General features: G+C 34.2%; 1 pseudogene; it reads left to right on the top strand.

The window, feature by feature from the left end:
* The first annotated feature begins 3,834 nt into the window (after window positions 1-3,834).
* Window positions 3,835-4,344, top strand: LOC144370186 (biogenesis of lysosome-related organelles complex 1 subunit 5-like; annotated as a pseudogene).
* The last annotated feature ends 3,666 nt before the right edge of the window (window positions 4,345-8,010 follow it).

The following is an 8,010-nucleotide window of genomic DNA, read 5'->3' as shown; positions in this document are numbered from 1 at the left end:
CACAACAGGAATGGTCACATGCTGTATGCACAAGTTCAGAAAGAGGGAAAGAGATTACCAGGGAAATTTAAAATATACTGTCATGAAAATATATCTAAATACATACTGCTAACTAAGTATATCATTTATTTACTATAGCAAAAAGAAATAAGAAGATCTATTTCTCCAGGTACATTTATATACGATATTCCCCCCAACACACACACAAAAAAACTCACCTTGGTCTGGTTCACTCTGACAAGTGAAGAAGCTTTTGCCATACCACAAATGCCCAAATTATTTACATGAATGTGCTGATTTAACTCAGAATTTAAAATGAGAAGGAAATTAACATAAAATGGTGTGAAGTATTTTATATAAATATTTAATTATATAAATGTGTAATGATTCATGTCTGTGAAAATATTTCACATTTATATAATAAATTATATATAAATTGTAAGAGTATATATTTATAATAATATTTGTTATTTTTATTTATTTTTGCAATGCTAGGGATTGAACCCACAGCCTCACATGTGCTAGGCAAATACTATATACTGAGCTACATCCCTAGTCCCTACTATATATTTATAATATAATAACAAATAAAATATATTCATTATAAAATATATAAGACATAAATTACAGAAAAAGCAATAACTTCTGAAGGATCTATGCTTTCCCCAAAGCCCATCAGTATGTGCTTGATGCAACTTCTCTGCCTAATCATCCTTTGTAGGAATGATCATTAAGGATTTGTTCCAGCACTATATTTCAGCAGAAACCTTCTCAAGTAGGCTGCCTGCACTCTCAACATTGCCCCACAGCACACCACCCTGTGGAAACAAAAACCCCAGGGAAACAGAAACCAGCACAGACTGAGCAGATTATCCACAACACAGTGTTCATGCCACTGCCCAGAATGGCTGAATGTGAAGCCACAGCTATTCAATGTGGCTGCATGGGAAATGAAGGAGACTGAGTCTTTCCTTTTTTCAAAAACTTGACAATGAAATAAGTAATTCTCCCTGTACACAATGACAGCATTTGCAGTTCAGAGGAGAACTCCTAATCCAGTGGCAGTCGGTCAGCCATTGTGCTAGAAGAAAGAGGCCCAAGTCCAAAACCAGATTAAGTCAGCAGCTGGCTAAGGGGATAGGACCCTGGCTGTGTGCCTTAGCCTCTTCATTTATAAGGTGGGCTTGAGACCCTGGCAGTAGAGAGTGGCCTACTCTTTATAAACCCCATCTGCAGGGGCTGGGCATGTAGCTCAGTAGTAGAGATGCTGCTATGTGCAATGCCCTGGGATGTATCACCACCACTGAAAAAATTTTAAAAAAAATAGAATTATAAATTGCAGACAGTTGGGGTGGGGATTTCACAGTGAGAACTGCCTCCCTGCTTGCAGACACCTTTGTATACCAGGCTCCTCCTGGAGGTCCCGGCAATCTGGGGTATATGTTTATATCTGATTTAGTTGTCCTGAAAGGTCAAGATCCCTGAAAGCAATTAACAATTTTTATTATTATGACAGTTTTTTTCTGTAAAAGTTTCCCATACCTAAACAAGCACATTGCCATTCTTGTGTAATGACCAGCCAAATTCTAGCAATTTCAGGAAAGACAGGAGTCTGTTGAATTTAAAACCTAGATTCTTACATAATCTAAACTCTCAGAGCATCAGAAAATGGTTTGAGGAAAACAGATACTTACTGGAAATTATGATTTGGGCTATGATTTGCACCTAAATGGATAAAGCAAAAAGCTAGGTTATTAATACTTCATGATCCAGAGTACAACTGCAGGAATGGTCACATGCTGTATGCACAAGTTCAGAAAGAAGGAAAGAGATTACCAGGGAAATTTAAAATTCACTGACATGAAAAGATATCTAAATACATACTGCTTTCAAGTCATGCTGATGGTAAACAAGGTAGGCACCCATGGGTTGTTTTGTGGTCAGTTGTCCTCATGCCTTGGGCTCTGCTTGGCTCACGAGGACACCACATAATGTTAGAAATCATTAAAAGAACAACAACAAAAACAACATCAAAAGAAGGGGTGTTTCTATTTATATGAATACTTTGGGGGCTATTTCAGGAATTGCTGCTGTCCCATCTCTCTCCTCATCTAAACATCATACACAAAGCTTGTTTTACTAATTGTGTACAATGGTGTGGACTTGGAAGACAGGCCTGGGGCATTCATAGTGTGGCACCCTCCCACAACCGGGACTAAAGGAGTACATTCTTTCTTACCATTCAATTTCTTCACCCCATGTGACAAGCACTCTGTCTTCTTGCCCAAGCTGGGCCAGGTGTTCATGGGGCAGGGAGGTGCATGCAGTTTTACAAAACCTTGGCAGACTCTGGCAAGTGAGCTGAGACCCGTGTGACAGAATCCAACACTCACCTGGCCATCTGCAGTGTGGCCAGCCTCCCCATAGACACCTGAACTGCTGAAATGTGGCCTTTCCACTGAATGATCCAGTTCACCTTGTGTGTCTGGGATTCTTTTCTGGGCTCCTTGTTTACAGACCACTCCATCTGTGTCTATTTTCTGTTATTACTAGTAAATTGGTAATAGGTTAAGCCAGTTTGTCACTCTCTGACAAACTCACAAATCAATTCAGCAAAATAGCAAGATACAAAATTGGCACCCATAAATTAATTGTATCTATCTTATCATTTAATATTTAAAATAAATTGTTAGATATATAATAAGATTAGTTTGTTGATAGTATAATTATTTCATTTTCCATGTGAAGAAAGTGATTTGAAAAAAGCTAAGGGATTGTCTAGGTCAGCATCAGCTGAAGACATTGCACTTTTCTCTTCACTGAATTTCCTCCCCGGGCTACCCATGCTCCCTTGAATGGTTCTCATTGTTTTATGACAATATAGATTGTTTTCTACTTGGATTAAGCCCAAAGTTGATATGTCCAAAAACGATCTCCATAACTCACTTTAGATTTTTTACTCAAATTAGTGCCCTGCCCATATCTATCCCTGTATCTTGGTGAACAATTTTTAAGTTGGGTTAACTTTAGGATATCTCTTGCCCTAAACTCCCCTAGAATTTCAATTGCTATTCTGAGATTTCACTCTAAGTATGGTGTTTTATTTTTGCAATGTGTTGTGCTAACTGCAACTGCTTTGATTCTTTTCCATTTTTTAAATTATAAAAAGGCAAGGCTGTGAGACTAAAATATGAGGATGGAACTAAGAATAGAGGACATTGCTCATCAGCAAATGAGAAAGAAAGTTTAAAATTAAAATATAGGTAGCTGTCTTATAATAGTGCTTTAATCATCTCTTTGAAGTAGCCCTTCCTGTATAGAGAAGGCACTGTTGCTGAACCATGGTACATCACATGCTTTGCTACTCAGCCTCTTCACCTCTTCTGCATAATTATCTATCCAGAATCCCACATTATTGATTAATTTTGCAATGGGCCTGGATGTTTGGCTAATGAAAAGCAGATTAGGAAAAATAAAACTATTTCTTTTATTCTCTTTGTCTGTTTCTGCTAAGGAACACCTATTGTTACTCTTTACAAAAAAATCTTGCCTTGATAGTCAAGAAATAATTTAATTATTTGGGGATTGATACATAAATATTTGGTGTTTTTTCTTAGTCAGTTTGAGGTTTCCTTAGGATTCTTGACCAGGCCACAAACCCTTTTTCTCTGTGAATCCCCTAAACTTTTCTGATATTCATTGCTCTGGAAAGTTTTGGTCTCCTAACTAATATTCAGAAAACAAATTCTGTGCTCCAAGTAATTGATGTCACTCCACAGTCTGACCATGAAAGAGCATTTTGTTCTTAAGAATCTGAAATAGTGGCCAGTCAGGATGAGTGGAGGAGGGACAGAGACCCCTGTGGGTTGTGAGGTTGTTCCTGGTAGCGGCAGCAGCAAGAAAAGGGACTTGCTGGGGACCCCGGGCTCAACACTATCATTATCAAGGATCTTGGAGAAATTCATTCAAGGCTTTTGGATCACAGACCAGTTATAGAAGGTGAAACTCGTTATTATTTTGTAAAATAATTTGAAGAAAAACGTGGTCTTTGCTAAGATCACATTTTTCTTCAAATTATTAACTTGGTCTTTGCTGAAGAATGTGTGTTCTTGAAAACTGGAAGACTATGATCCATGAAACAAATGAACATACTCTTCCCAAATGCAGACAAATGATGCAGGACAACTTGAAAGAAGTTCTCCAGAGATTGCAAGCATCTAATGACTCCATCTGTAGACTCTAGCAGAGGGAACAGGAATGAAGAAAGACGTATCATGACCACTTAATAGCTACTGAGAAACAGCATCAACTCCAGTGGGAGGATTTCATGAAAGAACAACCCCACTGTCACGCTGAGGTGGATGAAAAACACAGAAGAACCATGGAGAGGCTTAAAGAGCAATATGCTGAGATGGAGAAAGGACTAGCAAAATTCTAACCTTTTTAAGAACTTGAACCACAACATTGACAAATGAAAGAGAAGATATTGACTCCTCCACAAAATACTCCCACCAAAATTTAGCCTCTGCTTCAAGCTTAGAATACCTTCAGTGGCATTTTACAGAGGCACACAGAGAAACTGCAGCTGGAGCCTGACTGAATGGCCAATAGAAGAGTGCTATACCATTCCTGTTTTAAGTGCCTAAATATGATCATTTGAATGGGAAAGAAGAGGGGGAAAATGGGATGAATTTACCCTTTGTCAGAATTTGATTTGTTTTCTGATCAAATTCTGATTAGCTGAGAGAACTATAACTACAGACTTCTTAGAAAGATAATTCAACTCATTCTCATAGAGGGTTGATGTTAATTACTGTAGCTTAAAGGCAGGTAGTAAGAGACTTAAGGATCCATAAAGTGTCATTCCATGCGTAATGTAAACAAACAGCTGGCCTTGGAACAAAGATCACATTTAAAAGAAGGAATGATCAAAGCATTGTCTCCACTATGACAAAGATAGCTGCAGTGTTGCTGGCACTGCCTATTGGGAAAGATCAGATTTTGCAGTGCAGCAGAGTGTCCTGCATTTCCCTGGAGGACAAGATGCATGTGTGTTAAGCTTTGTGGCCTTATAGCTCTTAGTATTTTCAGCTTTTGAAACATGCTTAGGAGGAAAAGCTTACCAAACATATATTTTAGCTTTTAGCCTTTTTCCAAGAATCACAATCTTGCCCATAGTATTTACCTCATTTTTGTGTCTGTTTTTCTGTGGATAAGCTTTATAAGATAAATAATGTCTATACATGTTCAACTGTTTAATGAGTAATCAGCAAATTCTGCCAAGGAGTTCCTCTAGAACCATATAAGCATTCTGGCTCTGAATGAACCAGAAGTGTTTGTCCATGTGGCAAATGATCCGTGTTAAATGTGAATTCTTTTTAATGTTCACGTCTGTTCTCATAAGCAGGTGTATTATGATCAAATGTACCAATTTTGTCACCACTGTGATTCTTAAACTTCTGCATTTAGAAATTGAATTGAAGAACTAAGTTGATTTTGTTTGCCATACACCAAGCAAAAGTAAATGCAATAATTTCAAGAGATTTATGGAAAATGAATTTGAGGTATGGCCAAATCTTTGTAATAGTTTTCATTGCATTTAAGTCAAGAAGGGTACAAGAAAGAAAATATCTAACTCTCTCATCTTATCTCAGTGTTGTGACTGCAGAAAACTGACAGTGCTTGACTGTGTAAACTTATGGCTTTCTGTCAAAGCTTCATTCTTGGCTGCATGTTGAAAATGTGATTAAAGTTAATAGAGGAGATGAAAAAGAAAAGAATCTGAAATAGAAAAATTGTTTTGGAAACTCTATATTGAGCAATTTTTTGAAAATTGAAAAAACTAGATTTTTCTAGGTGTTATAAACCACTGTACACCAAAATTTGATTAATTCTTTTAGTATAGACCACATGGAAACTTCAAATATCCAGCAATAAATGTGGATTGAATTTTTCTCTGTTAGTATTCAAACAATGCTTTTTATCCTCTATATATCTTTAAAAAATGAAAGTTATATTTCTATTCCCCAATCTAGAAAATGTTATTTTCATAGTGAATGATTTTTATTAAAACATATTAAAAATCATAATAAATATTTCTCAACAATTCTAATGACTATTAGAATAACCACTTTTTTGTTTTGCATTTGTCATGCTACATTAAAGCATATAAAAATAACTTTACAGCTACATAGAAACTAAAGATGGTTTGAAATGTAATCAATTTTACCTTAGACTAAAAGGAAAGAAAACACTACTCTTAATCCATATTTAAGTAAATAATGGACTTTACAATATATGGAAAGTATGTTTAGCAAGATAGCTAATGCTAATATAAGTTTTCATAGGAACTATAAAGAGGGGAGGATATTGCAGTTGTTAGTTTTGTCTACATTGCTATTGACATTAGAAAGCATATTTTATATTATATAACATTTAGGGGAAATTTGGGTAAATTGCTTAGCAGTCTGTCCTTTAGGAGACATACTATTCTGTGTTTTTATTAATATCACTGGCTATACTATAAATTGGCTATACTATTCGGACACCACAGACTGTATTTTTTCTGAAAAATGAGATGTACATCCTACATATCCCCCTAAATAATAGATTTTAAAGCACTATTTTATATTTAGAAAAATCAGCATATTTAAGGTTGTTTGTGATTATAGCTTAAAAATTAAGAAGAAAGACTCAAATAAGAAATGTTAAATAGAATCATAATTATACTCTTAGTGATTATTGTAATTAAATTCACTTTGTGTTTTACTTGTGAATTACTTGACATTGAAACAACACTGATGAAATTTCTACTGCTCTGAAAGATTGAGAACAAATTAATTTTTAAAAAATCTACTGGCAATTTAATATGCATATTAATTGATACTTAACTTTATGCACTGAAATTGTTTCTTTGAAAATTAATTACATCATCCTCCTTATGGGTTAATTATGAAGTAATACAATTTGAAATTGAAAGTGTAAATGGTTTTGATGTAATTATATTGTAATAATTAATAATGTAGGTAACTAAAGATAACCATGATCAAAGAATATTTTTTGCAAAGGTTATTGAAATATTTTTAGCACATTTTGTAGAGGGATATCTGGGTATGTAAGTAAAAGATGAAAGTGTTTTAATAAGAAAAGTTACCAGTGGGTTTCCTGTGTAGACTCTACAAAAAATTTAACAGCATTCTCAATATTTGCTTAATACAATGAGTACAATATTTAGTAGTGGACAGATTATCAGTTTAGTCCGTGAGTATCAATTATTAGCAGAAAAAGTAAAACAATTATTTTATAAAATGCATCATGCACAAAAATTGAAACATGTAGAGGGACATCTATTATTTTTCTTTCAGTGATAGAGGTGTTTTAATATTTAAAATGCTTTCATTTAAAAAAAATATTTTCTTTTCTGTGTTAGTTGGAAAACTTCAGTTTTGACAAAATACAATGGTGAGCCTTCTTTCAAAAAGTCTATTTCATTCTATCTTTAATAGAAAATTTCTTGCAATTTAATTAACCTCAAGTAACTAGAGGGATAACTTCAAAAATTGTAAAAACACTATGAATCACAGTTGGCTAATTACAGTAATTTTCAATAATTTTTCTTCTTTAATATACTCTATGCAGAACAAAGATTTGACTTTCAGACATTGAGATGTGTTAATTTAAATTTATTTAATTCCCATTTTAGAAAATTTATTTCTGATGATCCATCAATAAATTTATAAATGATTTATAAATAATCATTTATAAATAAATTTAAAAATAATTTATAAATAATAATAATAATAAATTTGTAAATAATCATTTTTTATTCCTGTTTTGGTGTTTTGCACAATTATATTCTCAAGAACTTTTTATACTCTATGTTTTATTCTGTTGATCTCCTTACTGCTTTTATGAGATCCTCTTTTTATCCTCTTTTTTTAGCTTCCATATGAGAGAGAAAACATTTGATATTTGATTTCCTGAGTCCCTTAGTATAATGTTCTTCAGTTT

This window comes from Ictidomys tridecemlineatus, chromosome 13, assembly GCF_052094955.1.
Source record: "Ictidomys tridecemlineatus isolate mIctTri1 chromosome 13, mIctTri1.hap1, whole genome shotgun sequence".
Classification (NCBI taxonomy): Eukaryota; Metazoa; Chordata; class Mammalia; order Rodentia; family Sciuridae; genus Ictidomys; species Ictidomys tridecemlineatus.
Note: the sequence above shows the minus strand (reverse complement) of the source record. Positions and strands in the feature narration are given on the sequence as shown.